This window comes from Tamandua tetradactyla, chromosome 23 (genome assembly GCF_023851605.1).
Source record: "Tamandua tetradactyla isolate mTamTet1 chromosome 23, mTamTet1.pri, whole genome shotgun sequence".
In the NCBI taxonomy this organism is placed as follows: domain Eukaryota; kingdom Metazoa; phylum Chordata; class Mammalia; order Pilosa; family Myrmecophagidae; genus Tamandua; species Tamandua tetradactyla.
Genome location: NC_135349.1, coordinates 29,251,471 through 29,268,581, shown reverse-complemented (window position 1 = coordinate 29,268,581; position 17,111 = coordinate 29,251,471). Strand labels below are relative to the sequence as shown.

At 36.2% G+C, this 17,111-nt stretch overlaps 2 pseudogenes; one reads left to right on the top strand and one right to left on the bottom strand.

The window, feature by feature from the left end:
* Window positions 1-9,794: 9,794 nt before the first annotated feature.
* On the bottom strand, window positions 9,795-10,967 carry LOC143666584 (E3 ubiquitin-protein ligase RMND5A pseudogene; annotated as a pseudogene).
* A 4,676-nt stretch (window positions 10,968-15,643) lies between these two features.
* Window positions 15,644-16,614, top strand: LOC143666738 (olfactory receptor 8I2-like; annotated as a pseudogene).
* Window positions 16,615-17,111: the final 497 nt, after the last annotated feature.

Below are 17,111 nucleotides of genomic sequence, written 5' to 3'. Positions count from 1 at the left end.
AGCAGTAAGATGAAATGACATTCTGAAGCACATGGCAAGATGGCTGATCCTTGAGGCCATGATGCTGAGTGAAATAAGCCAGACACAAAGGATAGATACTGTATGATTCCACTTTTATGACCATGGTAAAGGTAAAATCAGAATCTTCTAATACAGAATATAGAGATATTCTTAGAGATATAAAGGTAAAGATGTTTGAATGGTTAACTAGTGAGGTTGAACTCCAATGTAAAGGAATAGAGAGAAGTAAAGGCAGTTCTCTAGTGGGTCCATAAGCAATATTGCCATATAAAATATGAACAAGACTAAAAGGGGTTGTATACACCTACATGTCCCACTGATTAACACAATAAATATAATTAGTCCTTGCAAGAACTACTTCAAAGGGATGATTCATTTATAAAGAGTGTTTAAGTCTAGGGTACAAAGGGGAAACTGCTATTGCATGCTACGGGCTATGTTCAAAAAGAAAACATCAGCACTACTACAGCAACAGAAAAGGTAAATATGGTGGGAAAGACAAGAGTTAAGAGGGCATTTAGATTTCCTATTGGGTGAGTATGTGTTTATTGGTTTTCTTTCTCTTGGGAGCAATGAAATTATCTAAAAGTGAGAGTGTCAATGGACTGTAGACTTTGGGCACTATACATCATGCCTGATGAATGCAGGTGGCTGAAGGATGGACTGACTGAAAAGTAGATTGATGAATGGTGGTGTATACTTATGAATGAATGTTGTGTTGCTACAAAAAGGAGCAAAGTTGTGAGGCATGCAATGATGTGAATGAACATGTGGGACATTTGGTGAGGCAAAATAAGCCAGAAAAAAAAGAACAATTATGGTATGGTGTCCATTAGTAAATGTTCTTAGGAAACAGGGTCCTAGACTGTAAGTTTTTATAGCAGGCATTTATTCTGGAGTGGTAATTATCATTTCTGGATTTTGATATTTAGAGATAAGAATGAAGCCAATCAGGTCTGGGTTAAAGTAATTCAGAACACAGACTAAGGAAGACCTTGTCTATATTTTAGAACCACACTTACTATAATCTAACTCAACCTATCCATATAGCTCATTTGAACAATTAAACACCAGGAGCCCAGAATAAGAAAGAGTTCCTTTAATCCTGTATAACTTGGATAGATCCTAGAGTATATCAAGCAGATAATCAAAAAGCATTGGCAAAGTCCCTTGAAGATGGGAAGAAAAAATATGGAACTATTAAACTTTACCATCAGGGAATCCCCTGATACTGTGTCAAACTTTAAGGACACCCAAATCTACAGGCCATGCCCTTGATCTTGAGGCTAAGTTTTGTCAAACTTATGTAGGTAGCAGAGAAACTTAGTCTATCTGTTGGTATATCTAAGAATCACTTCTGGAGGATCTTTTTTGTTGCTCAGATGTGGCCTCACTCTCTCTAAGCCCAACTCTGAAAGTGAAATCATTGCCCTTCCCCCTACATGGGACATGACATCCAAGGGTGAAAATCTCCTTGATGACATGGGAGATAACTCCCAGTGATGAGTCCAGCCCTGTCACTGTAAGCAATTCCATCTTGACCAAAAGGGGGAAAAGAAGTGTAACTAAGAAAGTATCAGTGGCAGAAAGAGTTCAAATAAAGTCGAGAGGCTACTCTGGAGGTTGCTCTTAAGCTAGCTTCAGTTAGATATTGCTACCTATCAGAAACTGCCAAACCCCAACCAGGACCATTCCAGCCAATCCTAAAGAACACCTAGGGCAATATATAAGATTCCACAATTGTTTCATGCACGAGAGTATACAGTGAAGATAAGATTTAACAAAGGAACATGATTGCTGGATCATTAAATTGATATCTATCTTAGTCCCCAGTATCTTAGAGCAGCTAGAAGTAAAAACCTAAAATTATGAAATTGCAAAATTTGTGAACTCTGAAATATGTTCTACAACTAACTGTGATCCTGTGCTTTGAAACTTATTGCTTTTTATGTATATATGTTATTTTTCACAAAAAATAAAATAAGTCAACTGTGATGATTAAAAAGTATTTATGCCTTCTAACTTCCTATATTTTGGAGCAACTAAAAGGAGAAATCTGAAAGGATCAAATGGTAGTCTATGACAAACTCTGGGATCTGTCCTGTAACTACTTGTTGAAGAGTGCTTTGAAAGCTATTGCTTTTTTTATTTCTTTGCTTTGTATATATGCTATATTATACAATAAAAATAAAGAAAAAATATTTGTACTCAATCCCAAATTAGAATTTTAATTTTCTCTATTACCAAATGTACCTTTAAGGAAGTATGTTTTCCTCATTTTCCTACATTTGATTATTTGCATTTAAATCTAAACAATGTTTATTGGTTTTTTCCTTTTAAATGTATTGTATCCTTCTAATTTACACTGCTTTTCCTTGTAGAATTATGTCTTCATTTTCTTAAATGATTTTTGAAAGATGAAAATAATGTCCAACCTCTGTTTTATGATGAAAGTTTTAATGAGTTCTCAAAATCTCATCACTCTTAATTGATTCAAAATCATGCATTATTTTCCTCTGCATCCTGAATCTACACAAACATTTTAACTTAAACATTATATCCATATATATTAATGTATTAAGATTGAAGTTTGTCCTGAAATCTATCATATTTAGAATCTATATTTACTACCATTCTTCATTGTTTTGTTTGCAGTTAATGTCTATGATAAACATTTATTTTTTAATGAGCTTTTTTTGTGACTGATCTCTCCCTCTGTACATCTATTGTGTCTTTTCTTATGTTTATAGGTTCTTAACATTTTCTGGTGTTTTTTATGAACTATGTTAGCCTTGCTTTCATTTACGTACATTTCTATGACATAGAGAATGTGTGCTGTATGTTTGGGTTGGCATCAATTATCATCAGATATTCTGAATTTTCAGACATTAGTAAGTTAAGGAACAATCTTTTAATTAAATTCACACTACCCTGCCTTCTTATAGTATATTCTAGAAAGGATTTAAGATAAATAATATCACACAATTTTGTTGGAATGTGAAAACACTAGACTATTTAACATGTCCTTCTATTTTCCTTATCTATATCAGTGTATATCATATTTTATGTAATGTGTGGCATGAAATATTTTATACAAAATCCTTTTTCATGGTGATATGTAAAATGTCTATGTATTACAAAGATTAAACTATAAAATGATAAAGAAAATAAAACGGGAATGGAGCATGACAAACTATGAACAATAATTTTTGTTTGGAAATGAATGATGTTATGTAATAACAGTAAAAATATATTACCTTTACTGAGCACCTTCTGAGTGCCAGACAATATTTTAAGTGCCTGGGATGTTTAATTAACTTAGTTTACCTTCACAAGTTCACTCTCCTTTAGGCATCTGCAATATCTAAAACTTATTCTTCTGTAATGAAAAACCATCCCCCTATTTGTTCAGGCAAAAGGCTTAAGACTTATCCAGACATTTTCTCTATGTGATACACCTGACATTGACTCATCAGAATAGGATATTGATAGTCTGTGCATAGTATATTAGGAATTTGACTCTTTCTCAATATCTCCTCTTCTATCATCCTGCCATAATTTCAGTCTTTAAATTATTACCAAAGCTTTCTTGATTGTCTTTCTTTCTGATTTAATCTCAAAGTAGATTCCAGAGTGATATACTGTTAAAAAGTAGTAGTGGTATTCTATCAGTTTTCTTCACAAAACCTACAAGATTTCCATCACATTAAAAGAAAAAAATAAAAATTTAACCAGAGACTATATATCCAACCTGTTCTTTCTCCTACTTTGTACTTCTTTCACCTCATTCATTGCAATTGTGCCAATCATGCTCTTTTTGGAGCAGCTGCAGTGATCTCCTTACCCTACCATGTAAGCATTAGTTCTGATTCTGCCTGGAATATTTGTATATTTTATTCTCCTTGAACTTCCCTTTCCCCAGATGGATGCATGGCTCTTTTCTCATTCTCTTCCTCTTAAATTCATCCCTTACAACCTATTTAAAATCCCACCTACCCCATCATCTATCAATTCTTCACTTGTTTTCAATAGCAGATATCCCCATCTAATATTCTGTGCTTAAAAACTTTTTCTTTTGTTTTTCTTCCACCATGAAAGATCTTTGAGTACAAGATTTTTTTCTGTTTTTGTCAATTATGTTCAATGCTGTAATTCCCATCACCTAGAAGAGTGCCTCAGTAAATGTATTTGACAGTCTGAATTTTACAGTTAATGACATGGAACACAGAGAGGTTTTATAGCTTGCACATGGTTAGGCGACATGTTAAAGGATAAACTCAAATTTGAATCAGTCTGTATCCCTTCAGCTCCAATTACCCATTGTCTTACCCTGTTTCTAACTCCTGCTGGACTCTGTTACCAATGACATATTCCAAGTTTATTCTCGAATGTCGATTCACATCATTGGGACCATAGAGTATTTGTCTTTTAGTTTTTGGCTAGACTCACTCAGCATAATGTTCTCTAGGTCCAATAAAAAAAATTAACAATAAAAAAAATTTGAATCAGGTGTACTAACTTTAGAGCTCACGGTCTTCATCACCACTTTTTGATATGACTTTTTCCTACAAAATTATAACAGTCTTATCAGAGTTAAAACATATAATACATTATATATTATCCTTAAAAGTATTAACTAATATAGAGATGAGAGAAGTACGTTACTGGCAGACTTCACTAGAGCTGCTAAAAGAAAGTTTAATTTTGGAAATAGCTGCTAAATGTTCTCAAGCATATATTAATATCCTATTTACAGAAAGAAAGAATACTGTAAAGGAAAGGGTGATTCATTAGGTGATGTGATTGGGATGGGGAGAGAACCTGTATTAGTCAGGTACTAGCTGGTTGGTGTAAGAAATGGCTTTAGAATCAGGGTGGCTCAACAAAAAGGAAAGTAACATCCTTGGCTGTAATAATGCAGACTCTAGCTGACTAGGCTTTGTGGGAGACTCTTTTTTCCCTGAGGTCTTTTTTATGTTGCTATTCTATTATCTACCAAGATTATGTCCTCTTCTGCCTGGTTGAAGAGTTTTCACATTACAGTGTCTGAATTCCCATCTGAGGGAAAGGAAAGGTTTCCACATTTGGAAAAGTTTACAAATTTTTGTCATTTGGAAGGATTTCAGGAAAAATTCTATTTCTTTTATAGACATAGGAATACACAGGTTACATATTTCTTCAATGTGCACATAGAAGAACTGTACATGTCTTCTAAATGATCAAATTTAACAACTAAAATTTTTTTGTTTTTTTTTTACATTTTAAATGTGCATTTAATTTTTTAAAATATATACAGGAGAAGCCATGTGTTTTACATAGGAGTACACACATTAACAAATCATTTTGTATAGTTTTCCAAAACTCTATTTTATCAGTCTGAAATTTATAAATTAAATATTGGTATTTTTTTCAAGTTAAAATGAAATCCCTGAAACTACTCAATATGCTAGACTTTTTCCAAAATCAATGAACAGAGAATATGAATATGGTTTGTGTTAAATAAGGCTTATTGTTAGCTTTATTGCCTATGGTCTCTAAGATGGAACTTTATTGTGCCTTTGCAAACAGGATACATTTTTTTCAAAAAAAAAACTGATCAAAATCTTCCATACATATAACTCTATGGGATAGATTACAGTGCAATACTATCCTTGTTACATAATTATGGGAATACTATAGAACCCAAGAACAAAGGATAAGCAAAAGAAATACAATCCTGAGCCATCTGAACAAGATGATGTAATGAATCCTTTTGGGGTAAGTTTAGAAAACACAAAGGAGAGAAAAAACATACATGCACATGGCAGTCATGAGCAAAACACAGTGAATATCTGCTGCTCCCAGACCCAGGTGGAGTGACAGTGAATTTCAGTGCATGCACTCACCCAAGCTCCCATTTTCTTCTTCTGCTCCCTCTCACCCATCCCCAGTACATTCACTCCCACCCCTTCCCCAAAGAAAAGATCAGACACTAAATCCTAGAGAACCTCACATATGTTAATGGAGAACATTAAGTGATGCTAAAATAAGTATGTAGATCCTCACCCAGGGCACAGACAAAGCATGTGCTACATGCTCACTCGAGCTGCATTTGCCTCTTTGGAAGTAAATGAAGCATATGCCCATTATGGCTCAAATCCAGAGGGAATTGTTTTGGAAAACAAATCTTTTTCTCCCTACCTCTTGAAGTAACATCAATGGCAGAAAATTCACCCTAAAATGAATTGCCTCGCCTGCTATTAAAATACATTTGTCTCCTTGCCTATTTTTGGTTCAAGAAGGACAATTCATAGAGCATGTCCCTCTTATAGTGAGCAGCACTTCTGTCCCCAGAAACCCCACCCCAGCTGGATGGGTTTTTGAAGCACCAAACCCTCCAAGTGCTCCTTTCTAGCACTCCTGCAGACCACAGCATTCTAGTGCTACCAAGGTGAGTAAGGAAAGGTATTTGATTTCGGTCTTCACCTCATACCCCCGAGTGATTAAGCTATCCAAGCCATGCCTCTGTGCCTTCCCTGAAAATAACCTGAGTCTGCTGACTAAATGGGCTGACTGTTTGGCACTTGGTCCACTTAATCAGAGGTTGAGCTGGAAAACTAGAGGTCTGGTGGAGTCCACCAGCAGTTTGTCTTGTGTGGGTAACCAAGAGCTGTTGGTTTTTGCAGTAGCCACAGTCCTGAAACCACTGAGGTGGAAATAACCCACAGCGTGAAGAATGCTGAGTTGAAACTGCACAATCAGTAGGACTGCATGGAAATAGAGGGAATGAAAAAAGGATCATCTTTCCCCACAGAATTCAGTGTGGGGTGTAGTGTCTCTGTATATACTGGCTGCTACAAGAAAATCAAAATCAAAGATTCACTTCATAACTTTCTTATTTTCAATTAATGCTCACACACTGTCAAAAAACTCACACACCCTATGAACATGAGGTGGTCCTTTTCTTTAAAAATTTTAAAATCAAGAGGCACCAATACCCACTCATTTATGTATTAGAAATCTCGATATAATCACCAATAAAACAACAGAAATGGCATCTGCAATGACAGCACTGAAGAGCAAAAGATTGCAAGATGACCTTGACCACTGAACTTAAGACTTTACCTGGAAATGTGTATGCTCTAAGTCAGAATCTAAGGATTCAACAGTAAGGTTTTATTGGTCTAACATAGTCCTATGGCCTTTGTTCTTGAATGACAGGTGGAAATGGTTCCCAAAGACATTTAAGAAATCATTCTGAAATTGTCTTCAATGTACACTGTTACTACAACTGATTCTGACTATAAAACACCTTGGCTATACCTGTACCTTTTGCAAGTAGAGGCTGAGAGAGACAGAGAGTATCCTTCCACATGGCAGATGTAGCACCAGTGGCACTAGTGGTGTGGAAACCAGTAGTGAAGGTGTTTCTTGGGAGGAAGGACAGAACACTGTATTTCAACAACTTCAGGTACAGCCTGGCCTCTTTAAATCCACCTCTCCTTCACATTTAGCCTCCAATGAATTTCATTTCAATGCATTTAAAGAAGGTCATAAAATGTCATTCTTAGGTTAAATCATCAGATTTAAAGAGTTTCTGATTTTTGGCCCTAACCCCGCCCAGTGGGACTGTGAGGAGGACCCCCAGCCCTGGGAGAGACAAAGCAGAGCTCTGGCTTTTGTCCTTGAAAGTGGCCCAGGTTAACTATGTGCTGAAATTATTGGTCTCTAGAGCAATGTTTACATTTACATGAAGCTTAAATGTTGGGTAAGGGATTGAGGTGGAAAGGTGAGAATAAGCTGTGAATAAAAATAAGTGTTAGGGGGAAAATGTAAAAAAAAAGTCACTATGGATTTCTTAAGTCAAAGAAAAACAAAACATAATAAAATGTGTTTTATACCCTCAACCAGAGTATGCCTGGAATTCTCTACCTTCTCTTCTGGAGACCAAGGAGGTTCTCTCTGCTTTCTTCATTCAGTGATTTAGAGACGGGATTTTAGAGACAGTTCCAACTGTGAAGCAAAAATATGGAGCACATGTTGCTATGGGGCCAGACTGAGGCTGGGCAAAGCAAATATTCCAAGGCAAGCCACTCACAATTTCTAGTCCACTTGGCACACAAGAGACGAGAGGTCCTGAAAGCCAGACCAAACTCAGTAATTAATCAAGGCTTTTCTGCAGTGCCTTTGTCCTTCATGAACAAATCCCTGTTCTCCCAGGTAAGCATTACAGGATAAACCATCCAGGCTGCCAACTTCCAATTAACTTAGCATCAAGTCTCTTATCACCCCCACCAAATTAAGTCATTCTGAAGTTTGAAATGTGATGTGACACACTTCTCTTTGCTTCTATATTCTCTTCTTTTTTCATTTTTCTCATGAAAGTTTTCTTATATTGATGTTCAGTTCCATGTCAGATGAAATATAGCTTCAAAATATTTGGTGATCTACATAACATTCTTCTCAAGATATTTGGTGATTTCTATATAACATTCTAGTGAAGTAATCTTGTGGATTTAAGTGAGAATTATGTCCACATTAGTCTTTCCCAAGAAGTTCAGCATATAGAGAAAATCTCTTGTACATGGCTATTTCTAGGCAGTGCATCAAATGAACATTCCTCACAAGAGAAAAAATCATTATCTGTGTCACTGGAATAAATATACAGATTCATAGTCAGTGAGATGATACACTTTGCGGAAGACAGGCACTGAATACAACATTATACTATTCAAATACAAAAAGAGCAATAAACAAATTCTGCAGTACAGAAAACTTACTGTTTCTGTAAGTTTTGTAACTGCATTTTTGGACTAGAACATGCTTCTTTTCCTTCCAGATGCACAGTGTCTGATGCTGGGGCATATATTTACACACACACACACACGCACACACACACACACACACAATACTGTATTTGCAGTGATATACAAATGCAATAGACAGCCAAGTCCTGAAGGCAGATTTCAGATAAGAGGGCTACAAAAACCAAAGGAGCAAATATCAACTTAAGAACACTTCTAACTTTGGAATTTAATTTTATTGAACATACTTTAAGACAAGCACCTCTTGACAATAAAAGCAAAGAAACAATAGTACTGATTCCCCTCTGTTCTAGCGGAAGACTTGTCACACTAGCTTGCCACATTTTAAACAAAATTTTAAAGAGGCAGCCTCTGGGGCTACAAAAAGAGCTCAAATGCAGGTGTGCTGACTTCTCAGTGAGAGCTGGAGCAGAGAAAAACATCAAAAAGCATATTTGAAATCTATCACAGCTTCCTTCGTTGAGCAAAAAAAAAAAGGCAAACTAGTTCATAACCACAATTCAATTTATCAAACTTTTTCTGAAGAATTTTAATTTAATTATGTATACATAACAGGAAACAAAACTTTTTCACAAACATTCTCAAAGCTTTCAGTTATCAAGAAAATGAGAAAAGTAGAAGCTGGAGAAAATATTAAACACATGGCAGGGAGGTCAATTTCTGTTTCTGCTCTTAAAGAGTAAAAAAAAATCACCATATTATTAAGTACAAAAACCTGCATTGAATGACAACTGCTGGTGTACTTACTTGATCAGAAATGAAGATCAAGAATATAATAAAGCCCTATGATAATATTCATCTGGCGCACTCCCCCTCAGTGTGTAGATACTAAAATGTTCGCAAAGGTTCCGGAGCATTAGCTTATATAAACACGTGAGTTCTTGGTTAGTTGCATTAAATGGAATGTTCTCTTTCAAAATGCGCCCACAATTCAGTTCCACTTACAAACTGCAGACTAAAGTCATTCCTTCAGAAGGATATCTGTTTGGCATCTCCTGGACTTTGTTTCACCAGACAATATGGACATTTTAATTTGCTACCATTAAGCATCTTATTCAGGGCATCTCTTGATATAATATAACCATAGACCAACTTCATGGGTGGGTTGCTATCTGTTGTTTGTTGGCGAAGAATGGGGCAGGCAAATATGGAGTGATACCAGCACTTCTTACCAAGGTCCACCTCAATAGGTAATTCATCTTTCTGGTTCCAAACTCCAGTGCACTGCCTCTGTTCAATCACGGCTTTGATATTAATTAAAGCTGGCAGTGCCACAAAACCTGCAGAGAAATTGACTCTGAGAGGGGACTTACAGAGAGCCCCAAGAGGGCACAGGCATCCCGTGTGAAGATGTCACAGATGTCAGCCCACTGGTTTGTATCAAGCAGGTGAACTACAGTGAGGTCTCAATCCCTTGTCTTAGGTAAACCAGGCTTCCCAACAAAACCTGAATATCTTTTTGATGATTTAGGGCAAATGGCTGAAAATTTTTAGTGTATAGTAATGCTTCTCACTAATTTGTAGTTCCACCCATTAACAAGCTAATAAAACACAGTCTGTGCAGTTTAAATTCCAAAGAGGTGTTCTGGGCTATGAGCATTTCTCAGTTTGATACAGCCCACTTGAGAGCAGGTCTCAGAACTCTGACATTTAATGCTTCTAATATTCGATTTAGCTCCACAAATGGTTCTTTCTGACTTGGGTCTATAGAAAGACCAGATTCCTGGCAGAGCTTCTCAGCGACATCCAGCATCCCCTGTCAGAAGAAGTGCTCCACCATGACTTCATTGAGAAACCTTTGGGTGTCTGACTGCCAGCAGCCATCTATGCCCACGCTGCTAATGTCCAAATCAAAATTCTTATCAATGGCTTTTCCAACCTGAGAAACACTGCTGTGGATGTCTTTGTGGTCCGAAGCCAATTTCTGAACACTGTCATTTATTCTTTTACAGCACTGTGTCAAGACAAGTGAAAGTGTCCCTGATAATTCAGCATCTTGGCCATGGCTCTGCAGGATCTCACGCCGGAGGCCACTGGCATAGTCGATGAGCTCCTCCAGGCCGTGCTCGCAAAGCTGCCCATAGCCCGAGAACTTGTGCAGCACTTTCTCCAGCTCGCGCTCCACATCACGCACTGGTCCATGCTGGCGCTCTGCGGCCTGAGCACAGCAGAGGCCACATCTTGCTCCCTGTCCGCAAGGTGCGTGGCAGCTGCGGTGGTGGCGGGAGCGACAGGCGTGCTAGCCGCAGCACCAGGGCAGCCCTGATCAGCCCGTGCCCACCCTCACCATGGCGCTCAGCCCGCAGTGTCCCTGGCCCTGTTGGCCGTGCTCTGCTGTCCCCACGGTACCGCCGATTGTTTTTGTATTCCCGGGAGCGCCCCAACTAAAAGTTTTTTATAATATTTTATTACTGTCTTTGAGTATTAGTGACTAAAGTGATATCCTTCTTTAATTCCCTTTGTTTATAATTTTTGTATTCTCTCTTTGTATTGGTTGCCTTGAGGATCACTATATGCATGTTTAATTTATTATAGTCTACCTAAAATAATATATCACATAACTTAAAACATTAGATCTAAAATAGTAGAACTTATATTCTTCTTTTGCATTATTTATTATTTATTTTTTAAATTTCATGAAATTTGGATTGAGTCAGCAATTCATCAAACTAGTTTTATTTTTAGCAACTACTTTTAAATTTGTTATAATTTTATACATCAATTATTTGATACATTTATCTTAAATTTTGTATTTTTAGCATCATTTCTGTTTATCCTTAGACCCAACACTCATCTATTATATTCCTAGCTAGATAATTTTTAAAGCACAAGTCTTCTGGCAAAAACATTTTATCTCTGCATGTGTGCTTGTGTGTTAATTTTTCTTAAAAATCTTTGTATTTTTCTTAGAAATGAAAATTGTTTTCAGTGTGTATTGAATTCTGGAAAGTATTATTGTCTTCCTGTACCTTAAATCTTGCATTCTTGTTTGGTTGCTCATGAACCTGAAAATAGGAAGAATGCCATTGAAAAAGAAAGATTTTATTTGGATGACTGACTAGCAGGTAGATATATTTCCATCACCCTGCTTTTCCATAGTTGTGGTTTGTATATGCATTTAAGTTCCCACATTAAGAGCCCTAATCTTTTCTTAAAAATGATTTTTATTGCACTATAATTATCCAGAGTGTGTAATCAGTCTTTCCCAGTATCATCATAAAGCTATGCATTCTTATTTAAAATTGATTTTTGAATACTTCCATTGCTCCAAACACAAAAATAAGAATAAAAATAAAAGTGAAAAAACACTCAAAACATCCCATACCACCTATATTCCTGCATTGTTTATTTATTATTATTATTTTCTTATTCAGCTTCTATACACTGTATAAAGGGATTATCAGTTACAAGGTTTTCAGACCCACATGTTCACATACTAAAAGCTCTATAATTATTTAATCATCTTTAAGAATCATGGCTATTGGATAACAGGTTCAACAGTTTCAGAAACTTCCTTCTAGGTACTCTAAAACACCAAGAACTGAAAAAATGATATCTATATACTGCATACGAATACATCAGAAAGATCTCTCAACTCTATTTGACATCTCTCAGGCACTGAAACTTTATTTTGCTTCATTTGTTTTCCTATTTATGTCATGAAGATTTTCTCATTACCATGATGCCAGGGCCAGACAAGCCCAGGAATGATGTCCCACATTCCCAGGGAAATTTACAGCCTTGGGAGTCATGTCTTATGTAGGGGAGAAGACAATGAGTTCACCTGCAGAGTTGGCTTACAGAGAGAAGCCCATCTGAGCAATGAAATAAGTTTTCTATAGTGGTTCTTAAGCATAATCACTAGTAGTCTTAGCTTCTCCTTTACAGGAATAACTTTCATAAGGGAAAGCCCAAGGATCTTAAGGACCTGGCCCATCAAATTGGTGGTCACCAATGCCCATGAACATATTAGGTCTTCCCCAAGTGAGGAAGATAAGTATCTCCACTTTTTTCCCCAGTACCTCAAAGGAATTTTTTTCCAAGGGATCTTTTGAAGCACCTTCATTCTTCTCTGCTTACTCCAGGATGTATCAAGGCATCACAACAGCCTGTGCAAGCCAACTATATCTTATTTCCTATTCATGGTTCCAAGCAATTATGATATGTGAATAAGCTGACCATACATATTTCATTAGTGTGCTACAGAACATAAAATTTTTACACCATATAAACATCCCTTACTTTGGCATCACACAGAAGTTGAAGTTTTAAAATATATTCAATATTATCCTTTACCTTTTAGTCTGATTTACCCTAGTCCTACTCAGATTATTCTCATTCATATTTCTAAATGAAGTCTGATCAATTTTTCAGTGTTTTTAACAGGAACTGTACATGTCAGAGGTAATACTGATATTCATAGCTGCAGAATTCTATCCCTGAGTGTCAGGTGTCACACAAATATCCAAAGTTCCATGGAATGTCCAAGTTATACATAAAGAGTTCATCATCTCAAAATTTCAGTCCAGAAATCTTTACAATAGGCCTTCACCTGACAATGTATGCCCTTGAATTCAATTCTCAGAATTTGCACATTATAATTAGTCCATATTAGTGAAGGATTATAGTATTTGTCTTCTCATTTATGGCTTATTTTACTCAACTTACTGTCCTCAAGTTTCATTCACCTAGTTGCATGCCTAATGACTTCATTCCTTCTTGCAGTCACTCAATAATCCATTGCATGCATGGGCCACAGTCCTCCTTCCAGTCTTCCATTGAGGTAACCTTAGGTCACCTCCATCCATTGCAATTTTTGGACACTGCCAACATAAACACCAGTGTTCATTTCCTTTGTCTGTGCCTTCTGTGGGGCCTTAAGAAAAGTACTTTTTATGACTGGCAAGACAAAATTCTTTCATCTGATAAATGCTTGCTAAATGAATGAACGGATAAATAGGAATACTTGTGGACATGGGGACACTAACTGATTAAATGTACTTAATATAGTATCAAGTCCCTTCATATTACATAAGTAGAGTGTTTTATGTATGAAGCAAATTGGAATTAACTTTACATATTGGTTTCAATTATATTTATCAAATATTTATGTCAATCATATTGGGAAAATAAGTTAGCTAACTTCTAATGTCAAATTATGTTATATTTTTAACTTTATGTTGCATATAAAAATCATATCTATCTTACTGTTTTAAGTTTTTTATTTTGCCCTCAAAAACACTGTTTGACAATGAATTGGTTATCACCTGATATTATAGGAAAGTATGTGTCTTTATTATTTTAAACATACACACACACAAACACACATAAACATTGAAATATATCACAGATTAAGTTCCTTTTTTGGTTGTAGTTCAACAACAGAGGTAAAAGGCCTGTGATAGAAAAATGTATTAAGTATTTTATCATAAACATTTAAAATAAGCAGGATATTTCTACTTAAATTTTTTTAATGAAATCTAATAAAGTTCAATTGAATCAGGAAACTAATAGCTGTTTTAATTTAAGTATTATTTAGATTTCAAAATGACTCTGAAAGTAGAATTTAGGGGTTAAGAAAATAAGAAGCCACATAAAGGTATAATTAAACTCACAAACTATGGAGCAACCTGTGCTGGTTTGAAATATCATGCACCCCAGTAAAACCATGTTTTAATCCTGATCCAATCTTGTGAGAGTTTCTTATTTCTTTCAATCCTCATTCAACACTGTTGACTGCAAATTTTTTTTCATGGGCAGGCACTGGGAATCAAACCCAGGTATGTTGTATGGCAAGTGAGAACTCTGCCTGCTGAGCCACCATGACCTGCCCAGTTGCAGACTTTTGATTAAATTATCTCCATGAAGATGTGACACGCCCAATTGTGGAAATGACCCTTTGATTAGAGGGAGTTTTATTCCACTCATTCCAGGTGGGTCTTGATTAGTTTATTGGAATCCTTTAAAAGAAGAAACACTTTGAAGTGGGTCAAAATGACAAAAAAGACAGAGCTGACAGAGAGAGAAAGCTGACAGAAATTTCAAAGGAGAGATGACAGGCACAGAACAAAGACACAGGTGTTTGGAGATGCTTTGAGACCAGCAGATGTCTTCATGAGATGTTAAGAGATCCAGAACCTGGAGAGAGCCAAGGCAAGTCAAGAGATGAAGGCCATCCTCAAAGAAGCCAGGTGAGGAACCCCCATAGGAAAAAAATCTGGAAGCAATGGAGCCAGGAGAAAGGGATGAACAGATGCCAGCCACATGAATACCCAGCTCATAGAGGTGCACCTGACCCATTGGCCCTCCTTGGATTAAGGTATTTTTCCCTGGATGCCTTAGTTTGGGTGATTTTATAGGCTTAAAACTGTAACCATTAACCTATTAAATTCCCCTTTTTAAAAGCCATTCTACTTCTGGCATATTGCATTCCAGCAATTTACAAACTAACACACTGACTTTCCAAAATGAGCTTTATATTTTCTAAGAGTATCAGAAGTAAATTATTTTAGATCCAATAATAGATGAGGGTAAAGGATAGTATAAGTAGAAATCTCTTCATGTATTTCAAATATGTACTTTTCTAAAACGTGCTACTGATTTCAGACAATTGTGAACTTGGTGTTTGTCAATTCTGTAAAAAAATGGAAATTTTGTATAAATTATCCACACACCTTAGGTCATTAAATAGTTGCTCTATGTTATTCTCATTATTTGGGTTCAAATGCTCTGTGATTAGTAGGTCTTTATGTTTGAATCGCTCTCTGAATTTTGTTCTTGCTATTCAACAGCTTAGCCAAAAGCCTGAGTTAGAATAGATGGCTGGGTTCAACTTCAGTGAGGGGGTGCTGTTCATCCTCTTTGGATTTGCAGACCCCCCTGAACTACAGGTCAGCCTTTTCTTGCTGTTCCTCTTCATTTACCTGTTCACTGTTTCAGGGAAACTTGGATTAATAGTGTTAATCGGAATTGACTCTCAGCTTCATGTACCTATTTATTTTTTCCTTAGCAATTTATCATTCATTGACATAGTTTATTTCTCTACTGTGATACCCAAGACACCAGTCAGTTTCCAATCTAATCATAAAACCATCTCTTTTGTTGACTGCTTTGCCCAAATGTACTTTTATTTTTGGTTTGGTGTACAGTGAGTTGTTTTTTTTTTTCTGAGATTAATGACCTATCACTGCCATATAGCAATCTGCAATCCCTTACTCTATTCAGTAGCCATGACTGAGGAAGTGTGCATTTTTCTGGGAATAATGCCATATGTGTTAGGCTTCACAAATTCTTTGATATGCATTTACGTGATAAGTGGTTTAGTGTTTGTGATTCTAGTATCAATCATTTTTCTGTGACATATCAACTTTTTGGCCTTCTCCCACATAGGTTCATCTGGCACAGAGTTTTTGATCTTTGTTTTAGCTGATTTCACCCTGATAAGTTATTTTCTCATCATCACAGTCACTTACAGTGCCATCATCTTGGCCATTTAGGATCAGTCTGCAAGGGGCATGCGGAAAACTTTCCCCACATGTGCATCCCACCTCCTGAGTATAACCATTTTCCAAGGGTCCCTGATTTTCACATATTTATAGCCTGATACACATCCTCCTCCTTGACCCATGCACAGGTGGCATCTGTGTTCTATACCATTGTCATTCCAAAGCTGAATCCTCTTATCTACAGTCTGAAGAAGAAACATGTGAAAAATGTTTTTCTAAGGGTCATAAATAGAAAACTATTTCCAGAGCACAGAACTAATAAAAGTAAATATAAGCACCAGTGAAAAGATAAGTTTAGTGAGATTCAAGCACTAATGGGGCCATTGAGTAATATAGAGAAATCTCTTGATGATGTGGAATGATTTTGCTAAGATAGTTAATATTTTGATCATTTATCTTTTCTTAAACATAATTTTTATTTTTGTTTTTGTAGAAAAATGATATGCTTATGAGGTAGAATATGTTCTCCATTAAAAAAAGGCAGAGTACAATTTCCAAGTAACCATACTGTGCTTCTCTAAGGTCTAAGACCTAATTTTAAAAATGTGTGTATGTGTGTGTGTATGTGTTTGTGTGTTTGTGTGTAGGGAAATGAAGCACTAGTTGTATCATATTTTCTCCACTAGTGTAGGAATGTATAGAGAGATACTTGTTCTCCAAATTTGGAAGAAAACCTCTGGAAATACTGAATCTACAGTGATAAAAGGAAAAAAAAGCTCTTTTCATTTCATAAAGGGAGAATTGTAGGGCTGAATATTCTTTAATGTAATCCCAGATGAAT